The following is a 25,438-nucleotide window of genomic DNA, read 5'->3' on the forward strand; positions in this document are numbered from 1 at the left end:
TTAAATATCCAAGGAATATACCTTCTTCACTTTTAGCATCAAATTTACCATTCTTGTTGTCTTTAAGATAGCACTTGCTTCCAAATCCCTTGAAATATTTTACATTGGGTGAGTATCCATACCATAGCTCAAAAGGTGTTGAATGAGTACCTTTCTTGACTTGTACTCAATTCAGGGTATATACAGTTATACTTACAACTTCTCTTCAATATTTCAAAGAAAAATTCTTCTCCATCATGAGTATTCTAGCATAATCCATTATAGACATGTTCCTCCTTTCAAAAATCCCATTTTGTGGAGGGATCCTAAGTGTAGAAGTTTGTCTCTTAATTCCTCTATCATTATAGAATATCTAAAACTCATTTGATGTAACTTCTCCACCTTTGTCAAATCTCACAAATTTCAAGATTTTTCCTGTCTCATTTTCAACTCTTGCCAAGTACCACTTAAACATTTGAAAAGCATTATATTTCTATTTCAACAACATATCTGTGATCATCCTAGAATAATCATCAATAAATAAGATAATGTACTTGTCACCTTTGTATCTTTGTACATCAATTCGTCCACATAAATTAGTATGAACTAATTCTAGAATTTCTTTAGAGGAGTGCGTCTTACTTTTAAAACTAGATTCTATCATCTTTCCTAACTGACATTTCTTGTAAACCACATTGTTAGGTTTCTTTAGTTTAAGAAAACCTTTGACTCTTTTCATGTTACTAATGCTAACTAAGTTATCAAAGTTAACATGACATAATCTGTAGTGCCATTGCCACACATCATCAGATTCTACAAAAGGAAAAGTAACATCATTCATGTCAAGATAAAATATATTACCTCTAGTTTGATCTCCATTTCCAATAAGTTTCCCATTAGTGTCATAGATCTTTTATTTCTTTTTCTCAAACTCAACTTTGCAACCTAAACTATTCAGTTGTGACACACTCAAAAAGTTATAGTTAAGTCCTTCTACATAATATGCATTGCTACACATGATCTTTTTTGTTAGCTTGATTTATCCTTTACCTTTTATTAGATAAGTTTCATCACTACCAACTCTTTCACTGTTTCTATTGTAATAATCAAGAGTAATGAGCTTTCTTTTATCTCCATTCATATGATGTGAACATTCACTATCAATGATCCATCTATCACTCTTGTTCCCATAGGATACCAGTGCAATTGCCTCATCCTCATTAAAATTTTCCTTCATAGAAACATATACAACTCTGTCATCATGGTTATCAGACAATCTTTTGTTTCTTCCTCAGCAATGTAGCAAGACTTCTTTCCTTTATCTTTATAATCTTTTCTATTCTCATGTCTTTTACTTCTAAATTTGTCTTTACTTCTATTATTCTTCTTCTCTAGACATCTAGTAGCAATATGACCAACCTCATTACAATTAAAGAACATGCTAGGTAGCTTACCTTTTTATTTACCTTTGCCTTTGTGAAATCTCCTTGCCAACAATGCTTCAAGATCTTCTACATCCTCCTCATTTGTATCACTATCACTAGAAACATGTTGGACTTTTTTATTCTTCTCTTTAAGTTCCTTTAATGATAGTTTAGCCTTGAAAGAAGATTCAACATTTTCACTTTTGAAATTATCAAAATTAGAGAGTTCAAAGGCAATGCGTCTACCCATCAGTCCTTCAAGGGTCAGATTACTACTATGTACACACCTTATTTCTTGTATGGCAGTGACTCTAATAGCATAGATAGGTAGCAATGTTCTTTGTATTTTGTTGATTATATTCTCATCTTCAATAATACCATTAGCTCATCTAATAGCAATCACACTATCTTTAATTCTTCTGCAATATTGGGCAATGGTCTCACCTTCTTGCATTCTCATGTCATTGAACTTTCCCCTTAGACTTTCAGATTTGGATCTTGAAACATTCTTATCTCCTCCATAGATCATCTCAATAGTATCCCACATCTTCTTTGTAGTGTTACATTCTTTGATGTCATCAAAATCTGAGTAGATGAGGGTGGAGGAAAACTCTAACATAGACTAATTACATTATTTCTTCTTTTTTAGATCATCAATAGTTGGGACTTTAGCAGGATCATCGTGCTCAATAGCGATGGTAGATTGTGCATAGTCTTCAAGACCTCCTAGATGTAGCTTCATCAAACTTTTCCATGCAGGAAAGTTTTCCTTGTTTAGTTTGGGCACCTCCTCTCTACACATCTTAGAATTGTTGGAATTCTTTAGAATAACTTAGAGGGGGGTGAATTAGTTATCCAAGGTCCAAATCTACAAATAAAACTTTTTAGTGCTAATCAAATCCATTCCATAAAACCTTAACATGCATGCATCCATTAGACCATATAATACTTTAACTTAGTATGTTACTCTCCTAGGTCAAATAACTCTGCAAAAATGTAAACATGAAATACCATAGGTACATTCATACAATTTGATACAAAAATTTTACGTGGAAACCCAATTTGGGAAAAACCACTAGTAAAATGGTACCTATTCTCACTCTTCTAAAGTGATGTCTTGTGAAAGGCCAACCTTGTTAAAGGTTACAATACACACTATTAAATGTGACATGGTTAAAGGATTTCCATCACGTTGTTAGGAATGAGTATTGATAGATGACTTTAGAACATTCCATTAGAATGTCACCTGGTTAAAGGATTTACAAATGACTGTTAGGTCAACCTTAATCCAAATGATTTTATTAAAAAAAATACAACAATTAGAAAGAAACAATAGGACTTGATCTAATAAAAAATTATAACTCACTTTTATATTACAAATCTGTAGTTTAGTCCTCCACTCTTCTTGGTAGTCATACACTTTAGCTTTGATAGCTTTTTCAACCTTCAAGAATTCATCTTGTTAAGCCTTCTTCTTTCTTTATATGCCAACTATAGTCTCATTTGTTTGGCCACTAGATGAAGTAATACCCTAGAATTTTTTCTTCCTTAGGTTCACATACATGACAACTTTTTCTTCTGGCCAACTATATCTATAAATAGAGAATTTAGATCTTTTGTCACTTAACCATAATGGTCCATTTTAGGGTTAGGTAGGATTCATTGAATCTACTAACTTTTCTAGTTGAGTTCCTCTAGAAAATTCCTCTACAATATTCCTTAAATTTTCCTTAAAATAGTTTACCTTGAATTATGTTCCTCTAGATCATCATACTCATCTTCCACATGCTTCACATAATTAAAGAAATCAAATTTGTCGGCTCAAATTTGTTAGATTTTCAATTTAACACCATTTGTTGTCACTTGGCATCTATATTGTTCTCTCACTCAACGAACACTAGAATTTACTCATGCTCAACACCAACTAAACTTTACTCTGCATATACTAACATTCTCTCAACTTGCACTATCTGTCTTCTTTTCTCAGCACATATTGAGTTTCACTTGGCTTCTACTGATTTCTACTTGACTTGTACTAATTGCTTGGTAAGGCTTGGTAGAAACTTTGTGTACTTGATCTTCTTCTAGTCTTACCTTGGGTAATCTTTAATTTTAGACTTTAAGTAGATAAGCAATACACTCTGGTATCAATTTCTCACTTGGTCATAGTGCTCCTTTTATATACCAAATAACTCAACTTTTCTCTAGGTTCTCTTATTATTTCCTCTTTTCAAATCCTCTTCATGAATAAACCAGATGATAGCATTTAGACCAAAAAGAAATTGTATCAAGAACAAGTAGAAGGTTTGACATCAATGAAAAAATAATTATTGTTCCATTACAAGTTCTACACTTCAAAACAATCTCTTTTCAATAGGAATACACCTATATGTTAGTTATAAAATAACTTTTGACACATAGCAAGATTTTGTGGAATGGATAGAAGGAACTTCAATAGGAATCCAAACTATAGAAGGAATAATAATGTAAATGACAAAAGAAATGATAACAATAGTAATAACATCCAAAAGGAATCACTTAAAGAGCATGTTCAAGAATTTAAGGAAGTATTACATGAAAGCAAACAATCCAAAAAGTTCACATACATAGATAATAGTACCAATAACAGCTAGGAGGAAGCACTTAAAGAGAATTTTGAAGAAATTAAGCAAGTATTTGTGAAAGAAAATGATCCAAAAAGTTCATATATAGTTTTAGAAGAACACTTTTTTGATGCACCTAAAGAAAGAATGAAATTAGCCATAGTGTGTGATTAATCTTATTTGAATTAAACACCTTTTATCAAAGACAGGGTATCAAAAAGATGGAACAAAAGTCATAAGTCAAGAGTTGTGAGTTTAACATGAGCTAGTAGATATTATAAGGAAGCTTTGGTTAAGTGTACAAGTCAATTGGTAATCGCATGGAGGAGAACGAAGGCAAACAAGTTTACTAGTAAAAAGAGTAACAATTTTGCGAATTTTGGAAGATGCACAAATTATCTGAAGTTCAATTTGAAATATTTCAAGGATGCGAGCATGATTTTGAGTACCATTTGATTGTGTGAAGATTTAAGAAGATATTCAGAATGATTTTATAGCAAATAAAGGTGATTTTAAAGTGTTCACAGTGTGAAGTGAGAAAATCCCTAGTTACATGAAATTTAGGTCTTTTATGGAGCTTTTGAAGTATTTGAATCCATTGAAATGGAGAATTCCACTATTGGTGATGTTAATGAGAGGCCAAGGTATGTGTTTAAGAAGAACCCATTCATATCTCAAGTAGATGATCCTCTAGGAATATTTTTGCAAGTTCCATAATTTTTTTTATACATATAGAAGATATCAGGTCATATATACATTACAAATTTGACAGTATTAGAGATACTAACATTCACAAGGATATAGACCTAGTGTAACATGGAGACTTATAATTGAAAGAAGAGTCTATACTTTTGAAGGAACTAGCCATAGAAAATAATATATTCTATATGGATTTCAACAACCACAAATGGAGTAGAATCATTCTGAGCTATATTTATGACAATGACATTATTCACAAGTTAACTAGTTTGAGAAATGAAGGCAAAAACCTAATCAATGTGAAGAATGTGAAGAAGATGGTGGAAGCGAATTTGAAGACCAAATCAGATGGTAGGAATATGAGGATTGATTTCATAAAGAAAAATAATATGAGAGTGATCAATAAGATCATTGGCTACAAATTGAATCATAGTTCACGGTTGAACTCAGTATGTACTAGATTTTTACTTGCAACATACTTGATGACAATAAAGAACGATAAGGTTAATATGTGTGACATTGTTAAGCATCAGCTATTGGATAACATAAAGAAACTAAAGAAAACAAGAAGTATGGTGTTCAGGTTTGAGTCACTACTAATGCACCTATTCTTCAACGTTATTAGATTGTTCCCTAGTATGCTTGATAGAGAATGAGACAACAAAAATCTATGCACCATTAACTTGGTGACATACTATTGTAGGAAAAAGTCTCAGGAGAGGATTGTAGAGGACATAAACAAATTGATGAAAAACTTTGAAGTAAAATGAAGCAAAGATACAAAATGCCACACTTATAGGTGAAGAAGTAAAAAGAAGACATATTTTTCATGGTTGAAACAAATCTAATTTGTATGGAGGTAGTTGAGCCAAGGGTTAAGTTCTTAGACCCTATGAGCTATGAAATGAGAGAAGATATAATTGAGGGGTATGTGAACATCATACTAGAATCTGAGAAGGACAAAGGAACTCCTAGATGGGGAACCTATGAAGAGAAGATCTAAGAAGTAGAGAGAAAGCTCTACAAAAAGGAAATAAAGAAAAATGTTGAAAGGAAAATTGAGACTATTCTCAAGGAATTTGGCATGACTAGACATTAATATGAAGAAGTGAAGGGTATAGCCTTGGAAATGAAGGCTAGTAGATAGTGTGAGGTGTTTGTGGCCACACTTGTAGTAGTGGTAGGACCTTCTAAGGGAGTCACCATAGAAGAGTCATCTTCTTAGGTACCTAGTGAGCCCTATGTCACAATTGCACAAGTGCAACCCATTCAAGTCAAAAGGAAACAGCTTGAAGAAGTAAAAATTGATGAGGAGAAATCCACTACTTCTCCAAGCACAATAAAGTTTGAGAGGCTCACCAAGGTTAAGACTGAAATTACAAAGTCCCCAAGAAGGAAGGAATCAAGCAATAGGAATGTAGACCTGGTAAGAGAAGAAAATATCATAAAGTTGTTGAATCATAATCAAAATAATCAAAGGACAAAGAGGAAATTGAGGACAAGCCTATAGAGAAGGTTGTAGGCGAAGCTAGAACTTTGACAAGAAAGAAGATTTGGAAACCAATGGAGAAAACTTAAATCTATAGATTATTGATAGTAATAATTTCATTCAATTGAATAAGTATTACTATATTTATAGAAATATGGATAGGATACATTTAGAGGATGTAGTTGTAAGAAACATGATTTTGAAGAATAAAAAGTTTAAGGATGTACAAACAGATACACCAGAGGAGTTGTCTATTATATTGATAAATAGAAGAAGAAAAGTTATAGATGAAGATAAGAAAATTAGGGAGAATATGATCAGAAAGCTTTATGAAGTCAACATATATGATGACATAAAAAGTACAATGAAGAGTATTGAACCATTTTTAAGGAATAAAAGAAGAGCATTTATTTTGATAGGAGGAAACTACAAAGAGGTTAACAAGGAAATAAATGAAGCTATCATCAAGTATGTGACCTCTATGCATAAGGTCACAGAACAAAGCACAAATATAGGGGAGAAATCCCTATGACACTTGAATAGACTCCTTCAACAATAGAAAATGTAGAATATAAGGATACAAAGATGAAAAATCTATCTTTGTAGATCTCCATCAGGCCTAACACCATACAAATTGGTGCAACAAAGGTGATAGTGAACATCGCAGAAGATCATGTCAAGGATTTTGGGCCAAGCATTGTTGGAAATATTGTTGACTACACCAGCTTTGATGAGGAAGAGGAGAAAATAAAAAGTAAAGAAAAAGAAAAGAAAATAAAAGAAGAAGAGAGGAGGAAGAAGGAAAAAGAAAAAAATAATAGAGAGAAAAGGAGAGGAAGAAGAGAGAAGATGAAAATAAGGAGAATGAAGAAGAAGAGGAGAAGAGAAAGATGGAAAGAGAAAAGAGAATAGAAGAAGATAAAATTAAAAAGCAAAAGGAGAAATTGAAGCACAATTGGAAGGTTGTGATGCAAGAAATTATATTGCAACCTCTGCTCAAAAATGTTAATACAAAAGTTGACAAAGTTTTTTTCCAACATGAGGCAGATGAGTTATGAGTCACTCCTATGACATGCTTGTCACCAATAACTCTTACACTCCCTGTAGCATCAGATGATGATGATGATGATGATGACCAGAAGGGTCTCATATCCACCTTGAGCAAGTTCTTGGAGAAGAACATAATATTGAAGTCTTTGGAAAGAACATTGGGTGAAGTATTAGAAAGAATGCAAAAGGTAGTTTCTTCCAAGGTAATTGAACCTAACCTACACAAGAAAACCAAAGATATGGTGAAAGTTTTTGATGAGGAGTTCACAACACTAACAAACATTGCAGTAGTTCAAGCATGGACAATGCATGAAGCACAATTGTTTGATATAGTTTGCACAAATGTCCAAAATGATTTATAGTCATTGGATGTCTATATTAAAGAGTTATGAAGTTGTCTGACAAATGCAAAGAAGTTGTATGGACAATGCATTATGTCCTAAAACTATATAAAAGACATTGACAACTAGTTTTTAGCTCAGATGAGTGAGCTTTAGACACTCACTAATAGACTACAACAACCAGATGTAAACATAGAAGACATTAACAATGGTTTGTAGGTAAATATACAAAGTTGTGTCACCTTTCAAGATGTCCTATTAGAATGACTAAATTTGACTATATCCATGTAAAAATCAATTTTGGTCAAACATATTATCTAGATAAATTCCTTCTAGCTAATTTATATATGTTCTCACACTTTTTAATTGGAAATGTCTATTAAATGCATGTTTTAAACTTGTTTGTGTCCAATTACTCAAGAAGTCAAATTATTTTAGAAAACTAATGTTTGAATAACTCTTACTCTTTTTAATGATATTTTTTTAATTAGATATAGTATATTGTAATTAAAAAATACTACAAGTACGTATTTTAACACTCGAGAAGATGTTGGTTTTGAGAAAGAAAAAAATGGTAAATCATAAAAAAAAAAAATTTAAAAGAATATGGCATTCTAGAGGAGAGAATACTCTTCTAGAATGTATAACTTTTATTTTGGTTAGAATATATTTATTTTTAAAAATGTGGTCAGAGATTAAAATTATCAATTTTAGGTTAGTTGAAATTTGAATTGTTATAAAAGAGAAAATATACATCCAAAGCCAATTTTTATTTTTGACTCATCTAGCTATATATGTCTTTTATAACATAATCTGAGATCAAAGGGAAAAAGCTTTATTTCTATATTATTTTGTGGTGGGAACAAGACCCCTTATTTTTAGCATTTTTCTGCGACTTATGAATTATCCTTAAAAATTAGGAAAATACATCAATTCTTATTCCAAATAATTATTAAAAATAATAATTCTAAACTTCATCCATTTCTACACATTTTATTAGTTTACTTCATTTACAAGTTCTACATAATAATGCCAATTTTATGTCATTGAAGTTGAATATTTATACTTTTATTATCCTTTTCCTTCATAAAAGGGTGACACAGGTTTGTGCTTTTACCCTTGTAGAAAGTTCATGATGTCATCAGGATCAGTGAACTATAAAGGAAAATGATAATCAATATATTCTCTATTGTTAGAGAACATTTATCTCCAAAGATCAGCATACTTCATAGGTAGCTAGAAGAAAGTATTACTACCAAGACATCATATGAGAAGTTTTCCTATACTGATTTTAATGTAATAGAAGTGGTGTTCTATGCCTGTGCATTTTTTAGCACCACACAAACATTAAGACATACATGGAAGAAACAACTAGAGATGTTACAAATAGATTTTGCAAATTGTTTCTCCAGAGTATGAAGCTAGGCCATAGAATCTAATCAAATTTTGACATGTACATAAGTTTTGAGACCTTTTTCATTGATGTCAAATGGGGGGAAATGTATACAGGAAAATTGTATGAAAGATATTTTGCATAAAAGTAATAGTTATATGCTAAGGACGAGTAGTACTTCTAGGAGAGATAATGATAAGATGGTTATATGTTATGATCCACAATTTTGTGAATTTTGTAAGGCCAATTTTGAGAAAGAAATTGTAACATTTTAGGAACTTAGCCAATTTTCCCATATGTTATGATCCACAATTTTGTGAATTTTGTAAGGCCAATTTTGAGAAAAAAATTGTAACATTTTAGGAACTTAGCCAATATTTTCATATGTTGTAATCAATGCAAAAGGGGTATATTGTTGGAAATATGGCTAAGTTTTTAAGGTTAAGGGTTTTTATTTATGGCAACATATGATTTAGGAATAGAAGGCAAAACATATAGCTAATGATTCCATGATTAGAGTCAGACAATTGTCTAAGTATAAGATAGTTTAATATAAAGAAAGAATTAATTTTGGCATTGTGAATACATGCATAGTTAAGGATAGGTATAATAGATTTTCATGATGACATACCTAAGTGTGAAAATCACTATGATCAATACAATTGAAGTTACAAGTAAAACACCTGTAAAGGCAGAAAACAAGACATAATAGAGTATACCAAAAAAGGGTTAATAACTAGTTAAGGAATTATTTTGGTCATGAAATAATTACATAATTATTTTTGGATGACATCCTAGATGTTTACCTTAATTTAGCATGACATGTGAAATTGTCAAGCTGACTGCACTAGAGTTTTGTGAAAGAAAATGGTATAAGTAAAGACATCACTACTTGAAAAGTAAGAGAGAGAATGTAAATTGTATGTTATGCAAATGCAAAGTTTATGGTGTATATGTGAAATGAGTATGTGACATCAAAAATTATGTGAGATACCTATGATGAAAATTATGATATAAGATCAAAGATATGTGAAGTACAATAGTCAACAGATAAGAGATTACTATATCTATCTTTTTTTTTTAAAGCACTAAATTGTATAATTGCTTGTTTGGGTAGTGGGCTCTTCTTGCATACATATGTCCTTTTAATACCAACTCCTAGCTGGGTTGAAGAAACTCCTGATAGGGTTGAGGCGTTTAATAGGGCCTAGTCCTCTAACAAGGACCGAGACACTATATTTAATTCATAGACTCCTAACAGGGTCAATATCCTTAATAGGATTCTTTTGTTCAGTGGATTATTTTGTGGCTACCATCTTCACCAGGGTTTTCCCTTGGCCAGAGTTTTCCTAGTTAACAAAATATGGTTTTATGAGTTCTCTTTCTGTATGGATTTATTTACTATTCAAAATTGTTGGTGTACTTTCATATGCATGTTATAAAGTAATTAATAATGTCCAGTTGTGAGAAAAAGTTTGTAGAATACTAATTCACACACACCCTCCCACCCCCCTCCTCAATATTATCTATTTCTAACAACATCATCATCATGCCAAGGAAGAAACAGAAAATTTAAACATTGCAAGAGACGGAGAGTGATTTGCAATTAAAAGGGACAAAATGAGAGTACTACATGAACAAAGAAATTGGAATCAATTAATTAAAATATGGCTTTGGAAGAGGAATAAGAACCACCAAGAGAAAGAAACAAAGATATAGAATTGGAAAGATAGAGAATGAATGGAACTCCTATGGTCAATAAGATAATTGAATTGTGAAGGTACACCATCTTTCAATATTGGAGTCACATCATCATCTCATGTTGAGCAAACACCATGTTCTAAGTTGTAGGGTGTGTGCACTCGATCATGTCATGTTGAAGGCATAACAGGTCAACATACTAATTAAGTGATGTTCCACATTTTACATCTTATTTCCAAGGAACATCATCTTCGGTTGAAGTATGTAACTCATGCACAATTATGTTGATGTTCAAAATTTTGAGACAACTGAAGAGAATAGAAGAACTTCTATAGTTATTTTTAGAAAGCCAAGATATTTTTATTGATATTGACACTAATATTATTCAATTAATGTTTGATAAAATTCCAAAGAATACTTGTCAAAAAAGAGCTAATCATAAGTGGAGATTATTCTTCGAAGAATTAATTTTGAGAAGATGTCAATTATTTGTTGAAATAATGAGAAATTTGAAAATTAGGCCCATAATGAATATTCTTAGGCTAAGAATAATGGATGTGTGAAATGAGAAAAACATTGTAAATAATCTAATGAGTGCATATGAAGAAGTGGGTTCTAATTCATGCAAAAAAGATAGTAATATCAAAAGATGTCTACTTACATAAAAAAATGGTAAGAACTCAAATGAAAAAATCTCAACTCATTAGAAGCACAAGAACAACAATGCAAAAATGACGCAAGCAAAAGGATGAATAACTAGGGCCAAAGGCTCACCCAGCTATCCAAACTACCCTACAAGAGTTAACATAGTGGAAAACACCACACAAATACAACACCAAGGAGAGAGAACAAGATATCTTTATTTCATTCATCAAATATTCAACATACATGCTCAACTATAAGGCCTTCTGGGTTATGGCTAGATATAGAATACAACTTCCAGTCCCACAATCCAGCTTCAAATTTGCATTTCTAGACTCATACTCTACTCTTTCTAAACTCTCCCCCAAAATTTCCCTCTAATCTAAGCCTAAGCACTCTATTTATACTTGCCAAAATGTCTTACAAAACATTCTAAAACTTAGAGAAGCCATAAGTCAGCTCTCAGCAAATGTAACTACCTATACCAAAATTAAATGCGAGCAAACTCAACCCAAATAGGAATAGACACAGATAACTTGGCACCCACTAGATGACTTGGCATCAATTGGAAACTAACACTCGACATCACTTGGCATCCACTAGAAACTGGCACTCAACATCAATTGGAAAATAGCACTCGAAATCACTTGGCATCCACTTGAAACTAGTCACTCAGCACCAACTAGAAATTGGTTACTTGGCATCAACTGTAAACTAGTCACTTGGTACCAACTAGAAACTAGTTACTCGACAGCAACTGGCAGAATGAACAAAAGTGCAAGATTACAAGGAAATCTAGGATTTTCCTGTATATGACAGCTGAGGTTGAAAGAAATGATTCCCTTGAATCATTGAGATGTTCGAACCTGAGCTAAATCCAACTAAAATTGATAAATCCATGAAGCATCTTCAATAGGTATGTTCTTCCACTTCACCAAATATTCATAGTAATCTTTTCCTCTTGTACTCTTACCAACTCTCTGATCCAATATCTGTTCAACTCCTTAATCTATTTCTTAGGATAATCATTTGGTATAACAACTTCATCATTTGACTCATGATACTTATATAGATCAGCAATATTGAATATAGGAGATATATCCATGTCATTAGGTAACTCAACTTCATAAGCATTACCACTGTCAAACTTCTTCAGGATCTTACAAGGTCCAAATTTCTTCATCTTCAGCTTGCTATATGTTTCAATTGGGAATCTTCCTTTCTTTAGATGAACCATCAACTCATCACCAACTTGAAAATCATGGTGTCTTCTAGACTGATCATTGTTCTCCTTATACTTCTGATTGCTTTGTTCAAACCTCAACTTCACTTCCTTATGCAAAGATTCCATGAAATTAGCAAATTCTTCTCCTACAACACTTTTCTTTTCTTCACCAGCAACATCTCTTAAATCTAATATACCTTTAGGATGCATTCCAGTAACAATCTCAAAAGGTGTCTTCCCTATACTCCTATTCAGAGAATTATTATATGCAAATTCAGCTTGTGCCAATACCATCTCTCAATTACTTGGCTTATTCCCAACTAAACATCTCAGAAAATTTCTCAAGCTTCTATTCACAACCTCTCTTTGACCATCTATTTGTGGATGGAATGTAGAACTAAACTTCAATTCAGTACCCATATTCTTCCACAAAGTCTTCCAAAAATAACCAACAAACTTACTATCTCTATCTAAAATAATGCTTCTTGGTAATCCATGCAATCTCACAATCTCTTTAAAATAAAGTTCAGCAACATGCTCAACATCTGATTTCTTCTTACATGACATAAAATGAGCCATCTTAGAAAATCTGGCCACAACAACAAACATAGAATCATACCCCTTCACTGTTTTAGGCAATCCAAGAACAAAATCCATACTAATGTCAATCCAAGGTTTCTCAGGAACAATAATAGGTGTATACAAACCAGTATTTTGACTCACTCCTTTTGGAACTTGACAAACTCCACAACTCTTTACAAATTTCTAAACATCCTTATACATTTGTGGCCAATAATATTTCTCTTTCAGGAAACTCAATGTCTTATCAATTCCAAAATGTCTAGGTAATCCACCACTATGCTTTTCCTTAATAAAATTCAACCTCATAGGACTTCTAGGAATATGCAACTGAATACCTTTGAAAAACATAACTTCTTGAATAAAATACTCATCATACTTACTTATGTGATCTGTTCGATTTGGTGCTCTGCACTCTCTCCATGCCTTGGAAAAATTAGGATCAACATCATACAATTCTTTCATTTCATCAAAATGAAGAACTTCAACCTTCATTTTAGTCAACAAAGAATATCTTCTACCCAATGCATCAACAACTTTGTTAGTAACTCCACTCTTTTTCTTGATCACAAATGTAAAACTCTACAAGTACTCAACCCACTTCATATGTCTTTGATTCAATTTATGATGACTTCCCAAGTATTGTAAAGCTTTATGATCAGTATACTACACAAACTCCTTAGTGATGCAGGAGCATCCAGAGGTATAAGGGCAATCCTGTGTCACCCAAAAAAAATGTACTTAGACTTAGTTTCTGTTTCATGTGTTTTCATTTTTGGACACCCATTTGGGTCAAATAAAGGTTCCAACTCTCATAGTTCAACTATCAGTGTGCTAAAAAATCTCAAAAAAATAGGAGCATGGAATTTGGCCATCATTTTGGTCACCTAGAAGGTGTAAATTGGCCAGATGAATGTAATTGTGATTTAGAGCATTCTAGAAAAAGAATCAGGTCAAAAGGCCCCACGGTTTGAAAGTTGTTGCAATTTTTCAAGTTTTGGAGACCTCCTAAGAATGCTTCAAAGTCAGGTTAGGGGCATTAAATGACCTCGAAAAGGGCCAAAAAATGGGGGATGAGTGAAGCTTGTCCATAGGGCTATAGAGCGCTTCAAGAGCTTTTCGAAAATGTAAATGGTTCGTCAATCAGAGCTACAGTTCAAAAGTTATGCCTCCCGAAAGTTCGGTTACCGTTTTTGGATTCTTCTAGATTTGCACTGACTTCTAACACAGCTTCTGGAACCTTCTATTTGGTCGGTGGATACCTACTAGCACTTTCTAGAATGTACTCCTAGTCCTTAACCCTCCGAGGTCTATTTAAGGAGATTTTTGGCATTGTAAAAGGAAATTTGGAGTGGAGTTTGAGAGGAGGTACTAAAAGGAGAAATTATCTCCAGATTTATGCTATTGTAAGCCCTTAGGGCATGTTTCGAAGTTTATTTTCCTGTACTATTTGTATTAGTTTATTTCCTCAATTAATATAATTTTTTCCTTTCTGTTGTGTCGATTCTATTGTTGGGTTGTGTCCCCATCACTTAGGCATCAAATAATGTCTCCAATTCTTCAATGCTTGAACAATGGCATAAAATTCTTGATCATACATAGAATATTTCCTTTTAGCATCATTCAAATTTTCACTAAAGAAAGCAACTGGCTTACCTTCTTGACTTAATATAGCTCCTTTTGCATTACCACTTACATCACATTCAACTTGAAATAATTTGTTGAAATCAAGTAACGCTAATATAGTTAATTCAACAACCTTTTGTTTCAAAGTCTTAAAACTCTTATTAGCTGCATGTGTCCACTTGAATTCCTTTTTATCTCCCCTCATTGTTTCAGTCATAGCATTACAAACAACACTAAAATTCTTTATAAACTTTCTATAAAAACTAGCCAAACCATGAAATGATCTTACCTCACTCACATTCTCAGGTGTAGGCCATTCCAAATTTTTTTTAACCTTCTCAAGATCCATCCTCAATCCATCAGCTGAAATCAAAAATCCTAGATACACAATCTCCTCTTGCATAAAAGAACACTTTTTCAGATTAATCAACAACTTTTCCTCTTTCAACCTCTATAATACTTGTCTAATATGTTTAAGATGTTCTTCCTCGATCTTTTTGAATATCAAAATATCATCCAAATAAACAATCACAAATTTACCCAAGAATCTTTTCAGAACTTCATTCATCAACCTCATGAAAGTACTAGGTGCATTAGTCAAACCAAAAGGCATAGCCAACCATTCATACCAACCATCTTTTGTCTTGAAAGCAGTCTTCCATTCATCACCTTCTCTAATTTTGATTTGATGATAGCCACTCTTCAAATCAATCTTGGTAAAATACTTTGCTCCACTCAAAAAATCCATTATGTCATCCATCCTTGGCATAGGAAACCTATATTTCACTATTATCTTGTTAGTGGCTCTAAAATTAGTACACATTCTCCATTCTCCATTCTTTTTAGGTGCTAATACAGCAGGTGCAACACATGGACTCAAGCTTTCTCTAATCAAACCTTTTTGCAACAATTCATGCACTTGTCTGTTAAGTTCTTCATTCTCTACAGGTGTCAATCTATATGGTGCTTTGTTTGGAAAACTAGCTCTAGGAATCAAATCCATACAATGACTTATACTTCTCATAGGAGGTAAACCATCAGGAATATCATCAGCAATAATTTCTTTATACTCATTCAACAACTCTGCAATTTCTCTTGACACTTAGTCAATACTACCATCTGTCATTTGATCACAACTGACTAGCACTCAGTTATCACTATTTTCTTATACTCGGTCTCCATTTACAAAACTTGGTTTTCTTGGAATTATAGAAAAACAAACCTGATTCTTTTTTATTTCCTTTTCAAATTGTTTCCCATTAACCATATAAATTTTTATAGCAATACAATTAACCTCATCTAGACTTTCGATCAAAGGCAACAATGTTTGTTTCTTCCCATTTACCCAAAGAGTATATTGATTCAATCTTCCATCATGTACAACATATCTATCATATTTCCAAGGTCTACCCAACAAAATATGACAACAATCCATGTGCATAATATCAGACAAAACTTTATCAAAGTAATGTCCAATTTTGAACATCACAAGGCATTGCTCACTTACCAATATCTTATGCTCATCTTTGATCCATGAAACATGATAAGGTTTGGGATATTTCAGCCTCTGCAACTGCAACTTGGTAACCAACTCTTGTGATGCTAGGTTTGTAGAACTTCCACTGTCCAATGATTAGTTTACAACATTTTCCAACCATCTGACATCTTGTCTTGAAAAGACTTCTCCTTAAAACAAGTTCTTCATCACCTCCCTTATTTCATAAGGTTCTTCTGACCATAAAATTTTCTCTAGCCTCAATTCCACTTGGTGAACCCTCATCATCTTCTTGAATCATATCTAGCCACCTTCAGAAGATCTACATTCAAAGAATATATGCCCTTCTTTGCCACGTCTAAAAAAATTACCATGAAATCCACCTCTAGAATGAGAATCACCTCTTCCTTGGTAAGAATTAGTGCCTCCTCAGTAAGAATGACCACTTTTCCATTTGTTCTTGCCTTTTTCATCATTCTTCCATTTAGATTTGTCTTTATCCTACATAGAACTATCAGATCGCCCACCTTCCCCATAAGCTCTACCTCTACCTCTTTGGAATCTACCACCTCTACCTCTCTATCTTTGTTCATGCTTCTTTGTCAAGATCTCCTCAGCTTTCAAGGTATATTGATATGCTTCTTCCATACTTTCTAGCTTCATAAAACTTATTTCATCTCGTATTCCATATCTCAATCCATTAATGTACCTTGCAATTTTCTCAACATCATCATCCACATATCCAGATCTGATGTCCAGTCTATAGAATTCCTCAGTATATTAATTTATAGTCATGTCTTTTTACTTCAGATTTTGCATCTTTCTCAACAAGCTAACTTGGTAATCAGCAGGAAGGAATTTGTTCTTTACCTTGTTCACCATCTTTGGTCAAGTTCTGATCTTCTCCTTTCCTCTCCTTTGTCTATTAGTTTGCAAGTGCTCCCACCATAGTGATGCATGACCTTTTAGCCTAGTGACTACAATCTTCACCTTTCTCTTATCAAGAGTGTTTTCATACTCAAAGAACTTCTCCATATCAGAGATCCAATCCAACACAACATTGGTATCGAATTTTCCATCATAAGGAACAACTTCTACAACAGGCTTTGAATTTGCTCTAGACAATACTCTCAATAATCTTGCTTCATCTTGGTCTTCTTTACGTTCTAGATTATGGTTTGGTTCTACTACTTCATCATCATTTACATCATCAAGATGTGCTCTTCTCCTCTGGATTGTCTCCATAGTATCTAATCTGGCTACAATTTGTCTCAACTGATCCAATATAGGATTATCAACATTATTTCCTCTACCATGAACCATCCTTACAAATCAGGTTCCTGCAAGATCATAACCCTCTGCAAGTTATAGGTCAAATCTGTAGATCTGCCACCCTACAACCAAATCAAAATTAGGTTTCTACACAATCCAATCTCCACAAGGATGAACCTCAAGCTCTAATACCAACTGATGCAGGCAAAAAGATGAATAACTAGGGCCAAAGGCTCACCCAACTATCCAAACCACCTTGCAAGAGTTAACACAGTGGAAAACACCACACAAATACAACACCAAGGAGAGAGAACAAAATATCTTTATTTCATTCATCAAATATTCAACATACATGCCCAACTATAAGGCCTTTTGGGTTACTGCTAGATATAGAATACAACTTCCAGTCCCATGATCCAGCTTCAAATTCCTATTTCTAGACTCATACTTTGCTCTTTCTAAACTCTCCCCAAAATCTCCCTCTAATCTAAGCCTAACCACTCTATTTATACTTGCCAAAATGGCTTACAGAACATTCTAGAATTTAGAGAAGCCACAAGTTGGCTCTCAGCAAATATAACTACTATACCAAAATTAAATGCGAGAAAAGTCAGCCCAAACAAGAACCAAGCATAGACAACTTGGCACCCACTGGATGACTCGGCATCAATTGGAAACTAGTTACTCGGTATCAACTATAAACTAGTCACTCATCACCAACTGAAAACTAGTTACTCAGCAGCAACTAGCAAAATGAACAAAATTGCAAGATTACAAGAAAACCCAAGATGCTCCTGCATCAAAATAGGTAGAGGTATTCTAACGAGAGTCATTGAAAGGAAAGAAAGAGTGCAAGATCCAACAAAAAATGAGTTATTGACATTTAGTGGTATATTACCATGTAAGGATAAAGAAATTAGTGAAGCTTTGAAATCATTGATTGAAGATTTTTTGAATAATAAAAAACTCATTTTTCCTAATCAAAGAAATGTGGTAAGAAAGAGGATTGGTAGTAAAAACCACAACTTACATGCGGAACATTTTTTGGACTCAACTCAGACAGAATTGTTTCCAATATTTAATGGTATGTATCCTCAAATTAAAATTAGTCAAAGATAATTTTAAATGGGTAAGCATTTTTATGGGAGATAAATCACATATGAACAACTTGTTGTTGTAGCGTTCATATTAAATTTTCTAACCTTTTTGATGTGTTTAGGCATATATGCTTTCTTTTACATTCTAACTTTGTTATGTAGTAGTGTAACATAAATGAACCAGATCTTCAAGAGAATTCATTTCTACCATTCTATGTCAAAGAGGGGACATCCAATTATTTTACAAGTTGTCATGCTTGAATGGTACATGCTTCAATTGTGGTGGTTTCCAATTTTTATCAAATTGTTAACATATGGATAGTACACTTGCAATTGGAAAAAAATAGTATATTTTAGAAAATAAAAGACTCTCACATACACTCTAAAAGATGGGAAAGAGGGTAAAAGATGTGATTTAGTGATTGAAAGTTTTCTAGTGTATAAGTTCAAGAAGATATTTTGTGAAAAATTATTTATGAGTATGCAAGGCATACACATAGGACGTGATGGTTGGATTTGCAATTCAAGTCTTGCAAGGACACTATTGCACTAGATATCATTGTTTTAGTTGTGAACTACATAGAAAACTACACACTATGACAACAAAATGAGGTGCAGGAAAAGTATTATACTTCTCAACAAGTTTCCATATTTGTTCATATAAAATTCATCCATTCACTTACACATATAGAGGAGGATAGGAATATATTGAGTGAGTGTCATTTTTATGTTAGTGATAACTGATTACATTCTACAAAGTTTTTTCATGATTGCTTTCAACTATTTAATGGAAATTTGGCTAAAAGGAGCATATCATATCATCAACACATCATTTGGTCAGACAATTGTGCATCTAAATTCAAGGATGCACACATGCTTTATTGCTTGAGTTGGATGCATAGGTTGACTATATCTAGTATATGTGGCATTTCATAGAGATCAGTCATGGAAAAGGAGAGCATGATGGTGTAGGTGCATGTATGATGCAAGATCATCCTAGGTGTAAGAGAAATCTTGCATCACCCTAAAATATTTTCATTTCAGTCTTTTCTATTTTAATAAGGACTAGTAGATAGGGTGGTTACTATTTATGGGAGCTTGATATTTTTAGTAAGTTTGTCATATGAGCTCAAAATATTCTCATTTTCTACATGAAGGTTCATTTTAGAGTTTTAAGCCTACCATAAAGAATTTATTTCTCTAGCTTAAGTATTAGAGAAGTTATTGCAGATTTTTGGTCGAAAAATTTGCAGAAAAATCTCTAGGCTCACCGTTGGAGCCTTAGAGTGCCCGAATGAGGTTTGAAAACTCTTTCGAAGGTTTGTGAGTTAAACCATGATGTAATTCTTGAGATAATAAAGGGTAAAGCATATCTAGATGGTTCATCGTATTTGATTGAATTACAAAATCATGTAATTAACTTTAAAGTTTATAAATGTCATATATTCTTGTGCACAAGACTAGAGATATTATCTCCTTAGCTCTTTCCTTTTAGTCCCTTAAACAAAGGTAAATTATAAATAGACATGAATATGATTAATCTTAAGAGATGAATGTTATTGTGATTTTGAAATCAGGATTCCATTCTATAGATTTTTGAAACACATTCATTGAATTAATATGAAGACATCCATTTCACTTTCATATGTAAATAGCTCCATCATGTAGATTAGGGTAGGTTATTTTATTTGTGCAAGTTTTTTATGTCAATAAGTGTAATAAACGTGCATTATACATAGTGGAGAGGTCCTAAGAGGAGCATCTTTCAATCTGTTTGTTGTGATACCATTCCATTAGCTCTATTAGGTCTAGTTTCTTAGGTAAACACAACAGGACATCCTATTTTTCAAGGTAAATGCTAGGAGACATCCCATTTTTCTCATCAATCATTAGGCATTCTTTTGTGCATGTTGTACCCAGGTGTCCCCAAGATGCACTAAGTCAAACCAAACAATGATTTTTGAAGGGTAATATGTTAGATCTCATGATGGTTACCAAAGATATGTGAAGTGCACAAATAAATTGTACCCACAGTGTAAGTGCATGTAGCTTGATTTTTTGATGGTCCTCATAGTTCTTTTTTTTTTGAAATGTAAAATTGCTAAATGGAGCATTTTTCAATCCATTCATTGTGAGACCATTATGTCAGCTCAAATAGGTCTGATTATCCAAGTAAATATTAGTAGTCATTCTATCTTTGTCACTACGCATTAGTAATACTTATGTACATGTTGTACCTTGGTGTCCCGAATTGTTAGAATTCTTTAGAATAACTGAAAGGGGGGGGGGGGGGGGGGGGGGTGGTGGGTGAATCAGTTATTCAAGGTCCAAATGCCCTAATAATACTTTTTCACTACTTTTAATGAATCCATACACATTTCATTCATCCAAACTTAAATCAACCATATTAGCAAGTTACAGTAAATCAACATGCAAAAATAAAACATGCAAGATCAACACATGACACAATGATTTACGTGGAAACCCAATTTGGAAAAAACCACCAATAACATGCTACTTGATTTTCACTCTTCTAAAGTGATGCCTTGTTAAAGGCTTACAACACACTGTTAAATGTGACCTTGTTAGAGGATTTCACCAAACTATTAGGAATGGGCCTGGTTAAGGACTTTAGAACATTCACTAGGAATGTCACCCTATTAAAGGATTTATCTCATGGTTATTAAACCAACCTAAGTCCATAGGATTTAAACTATCTGTTACAATTGCTAGAGAGTAACAATAATGGCTTTTTGATCTGATACAACTTACAACATACTTTGTAGATTTTAGATCACTTCTTTAGTTTAGTCCTATTGCTTGGCTTTAATCATTTCAGCTCTGACAACTTGTCTTCCTCTCAAGCTTTGTCTCCTTAAGTCTTCTTACTCATCATACCAATGCATCCATATATGAGGTCTTCTTATTGAAATAGAGTAACTATGCTCTTTTTCCTCCTTAGCATCTCCTTCAACATTTTATGCTTTCATGCTTGACAACCTCTCTCTCTCCTTCATGAGCTTATGACTCCTTAAATAGAAATCTGATTTGCCTTTGCCACTCGATTCTCCCTCTCCAATTTTAGGGTTTCTAATGGATTAGGTAGGATACAATGTATATAACCCATATTTTGCTCTTATCTAGAAACTTTGTTAGTTGTATCTTTTAAAAACATTCTACATGGTGTTCTGTGCCACCAGATCATCATTCTTATCTTCCATTTAATTCACAGACTTCTAGATAACAACCTTGTTGGCTTAGATCTAGCAAATCTTTGATTTTCAAAATAATGCAGCAACTCAGCATTATTGATTTACTGGTGCTCGACACCTCTGTGTTACTCGGCACCATTGGTTTTACTGGTGCTCAACACCTCTGTGTTACTCGACACTTGTATTTGCTTGACACTTGTATTTGCTTGGCACTTGTATTTGCTCGGCACTTGATATCACTTGGCACTTGTATTTTCTCGGCACTTGATATCACTTGACACTTGATAAATTCTGTATCACTCGACATCTGAAGTTTACTCCCTTGACATCTAAAGTTTACTCAGTCGGCTTCAACTAGAAATCTATTCGGCACCTACTAGCTTTGCTCGGCTCCTTCTCTCTAATGAACTTTAGTTAGGCTTTACAAATGTCTTAGCTAAAACCTTATATCTTTGATATGTTTCAGTGTGCCCATTCTCTGTGTCTTATAGTATGTCATCAACACACTTATTTCATCAATGGCTTGACTAATCCTTGTACTTCATTACAACATCATAACTTCAACCTTTCTCTTGGTGTTCTAATTACATCTTATTGATTTCCTCCTTCTTATCAATCAACTAATTGATAGTATTTGGATCACTAAAGCAATTATCATTTCTGCAAGTAGCAAGTTTGACATCAATGACAAAATAATGATTGAGAACATTCTTTACCAGTTCCATATGATTATTCCAATAGCTTTCCTCATGATCTTTTCAATCATTTCCAACAATCTCCCTCTTTGGCATTGATGGCAAACCAAATTGATCAATTGATCAACTTAGTTACCACCAAGATATATGTTGTCTGCTACTTTTCTTGGCTGCTGCATCTTTACTACTAATCTCATATATCTCGCTCTTTCATATATATCTCCCTCTTTCTTTGTATTGATTAGGTTTCTGCACATTTCTCCCTCTTTGACATAAATGCCAAAGATGTAGCATCTTTATCATGAAAAATATAAGCTTTCGCTTCTTGATGTTTTCTCCCTCTATCACCATGCTTGTGACTAATTTGAAGTTTATGCTCCTGTTGTCATCCTCTGCATCATTCTTCTGATATTTCAATTATTTGTTCTTGTTGATGCAGGGTAGCATCCTTGTTGCTTTAAACTGCTTGAGTTAGGGGTATTACCCCCAACTTGCCTCTAAGATATTCATAAACATCATTGGGCAATGGTTTGGTGAAGATATCTGCAGTTTGTTTCTTTGTGTGAATGTATTCCAACTTCACTTGTTTTTCCTCTACCAATTCTCTGACATAATGATACTTGATTGCGATGTGCTTGGTTTTTACATGCATTACTGGATTTTTGGATATGTTTACAGCACTTGTGTTATTACAATACAACATCACAAGTTTTGTTACCTCTTCTTTCATTCCTTTCAATAGATGTGTGAGCCACACAATGTTTGTGCAATTGACTGCTGCTGCCACATATTCTGATTCTGTAGTGCATTGGGATGTGCATGTTTGTTTCTTGCTAGTCCAGGTGAATAGCCTTTTGCCTAGAAATAATGCACCTCCACTTGTGCTTTTTCTGTCATCAATGTTGCCTCCCCAATCTGCATCTGTATATGCATTGAGCTCAAATTTTCCATTCTTTTTGTAGTATAGACCAAAGTTATCAGTTCCTTTAAGATATCTCATTATTCTTTTTACTGCTATGAGATGATTCTCTTTAGGATTAGCAAAGAATCTAGCCACTATTCCAACTACTAATGCTATGTCTGGTCTACTATGTACAACATATTGTAGTTTTCCATTCATGGATCTGTACATTGTTTGATTAACTTTGGCTGATTCATCATTTTTGGATAGCTTATTTCCTATTGCCACTGGTGTGCTGACTGGTTTGGACTCCTCCAATCCAAATGTTTTGAGAATCTCTTTGATGTACTTTGATTGTGTCACAAATATACCATGTTTGAGTTGATGTACTTGCAATCCTACAAAAATTTTGATTTCTCCAAACATAGACATCTCAAATTCATGTTTCATTTTGTCAACAAAACTTTTGCAAAGCACTTCCTTTCCACCAAACACTATGTCATCCACAAAAATTTTAGATACAATAATATCCTTTCCTTCTTCTGCTTTGATGTACATGTTGTTGTTGTCATCAGTTCTTTCAAATCCTATTTACACTAGATACTTGTGAAGTCTCTCATACCATGCTCTAGGTGCTTGTTTCAAACCATAGAGTGCTTTATGTAGCTCACAAACCATATCCATGTTGTTCTCATCAACAAATCCTTTTGGTTGTTCAATGTAGACTTCTTCTTCTAGTATACCATTTAAAAAATCAAACTTTACATCCATCTGATAGACTTTAAAATCTTTATATGTGGCATATGCAAGTAAAGTTCTTACTCCTTCCATTCTAACAACAAGGGTGAATGTTTCCCCATAGTCTAGTCCTTCTTCTTAAGCATAACCCATGTATACTAGTCTAGCTTTGTTTCTGGTAATCTCACCATTCTCATCTAGCTTGTTTCTAAATACCCACTTGGTGCTAATCACATTCTTGTCAACTAGTCTGGAAACCAAACTCCAAGTTTTGTTCTTCTTTATTTGATCAATCTCTTCTTTCATAGCTTTATACTAGTCATCATCTTGTAATGTACCATATAGTGTCTTAGGTTCATATTTTCTAATCAGACATGATTCATGTCTCAGTCTGTTCCTTGTCATTGGTCTTGCATCTTTGTCACCAATTATCTGTTTAGCAGGGTGATGTCTTTTTACATATTTGGATGATCTTGGCTCTGTCCTTGTTTCCATGTTTGATCTTTCAAATTTAGAATCACTATGCACTTCATTGTTAGGATTTTCTTCATTTATTTCATGTGTACTGTCTTCAAAATCAGATTGTGCATTTTCTTCATTATGCAACTCGGCTTCTAAATACAACTTGGCATTCACTGGTTGGGACTTAGCTGAGACTGAAATTTGTTGTTGAGTTTCAATTTGATTGACATCATTCTCATCAACAATCATTCCTTCATAAGAATACACAAAGGTTCTATATTCTTCCATTTTCTTTGGTTCTTGAGCTTGGACTTCTATGTGCTCATCAAAGTTTACATTTGCACTTTCCACAATTTTATTAGTGTTAGTATTCAAACACTTGTATGCCTTACTTCTAGTGGAATAACCAAGGAATATGTCTTCATCACTTTTTGCATCAAATTTTCCATTTCTAGCATCTTTAAGGATAAAGCATTTGCAACCAAATAATTTGAAATGTTTTACATTGGGTGAGTAACCATACCATAATTCAAAAGGTGTTGTATTTGTACCTTTCTTGACTTGTACTTGATTTTGTGTATGAATAGCTACACTTATAGCTTCTTTCTAGTATTTTAGAGCAACAGTCTTTTCCATCATTAATGTTTTGGCACAATCAATCACAAATCTATTTCTTCTTTCAGCAATTCCATTATGTGGGGGAGTTTTAGGAGCTGACATTTGTCTTTTGATTCTTTTATCATTACAAAATATCTCAAATTCATTTGATGTGAATTCACCACCTCTATCTGATCTTAGGCATTTCAAGCTCTTTC

The sequence above is a fragment of the Cupressus sempervirens genome, chromosome 8, assembly GCF_028749045.1.
Source record: "Cupressus sempervirens isolate cs-2001-9-10 chromosome 8, ASM2874904v1, whole genome shotgun sequence".
NCBI lineage: Eukaryota > Viridiplantae > Streptophyta > Pinopsida > Cupressales > Cupressaceae > Cupressus > Cupressus sempervirens.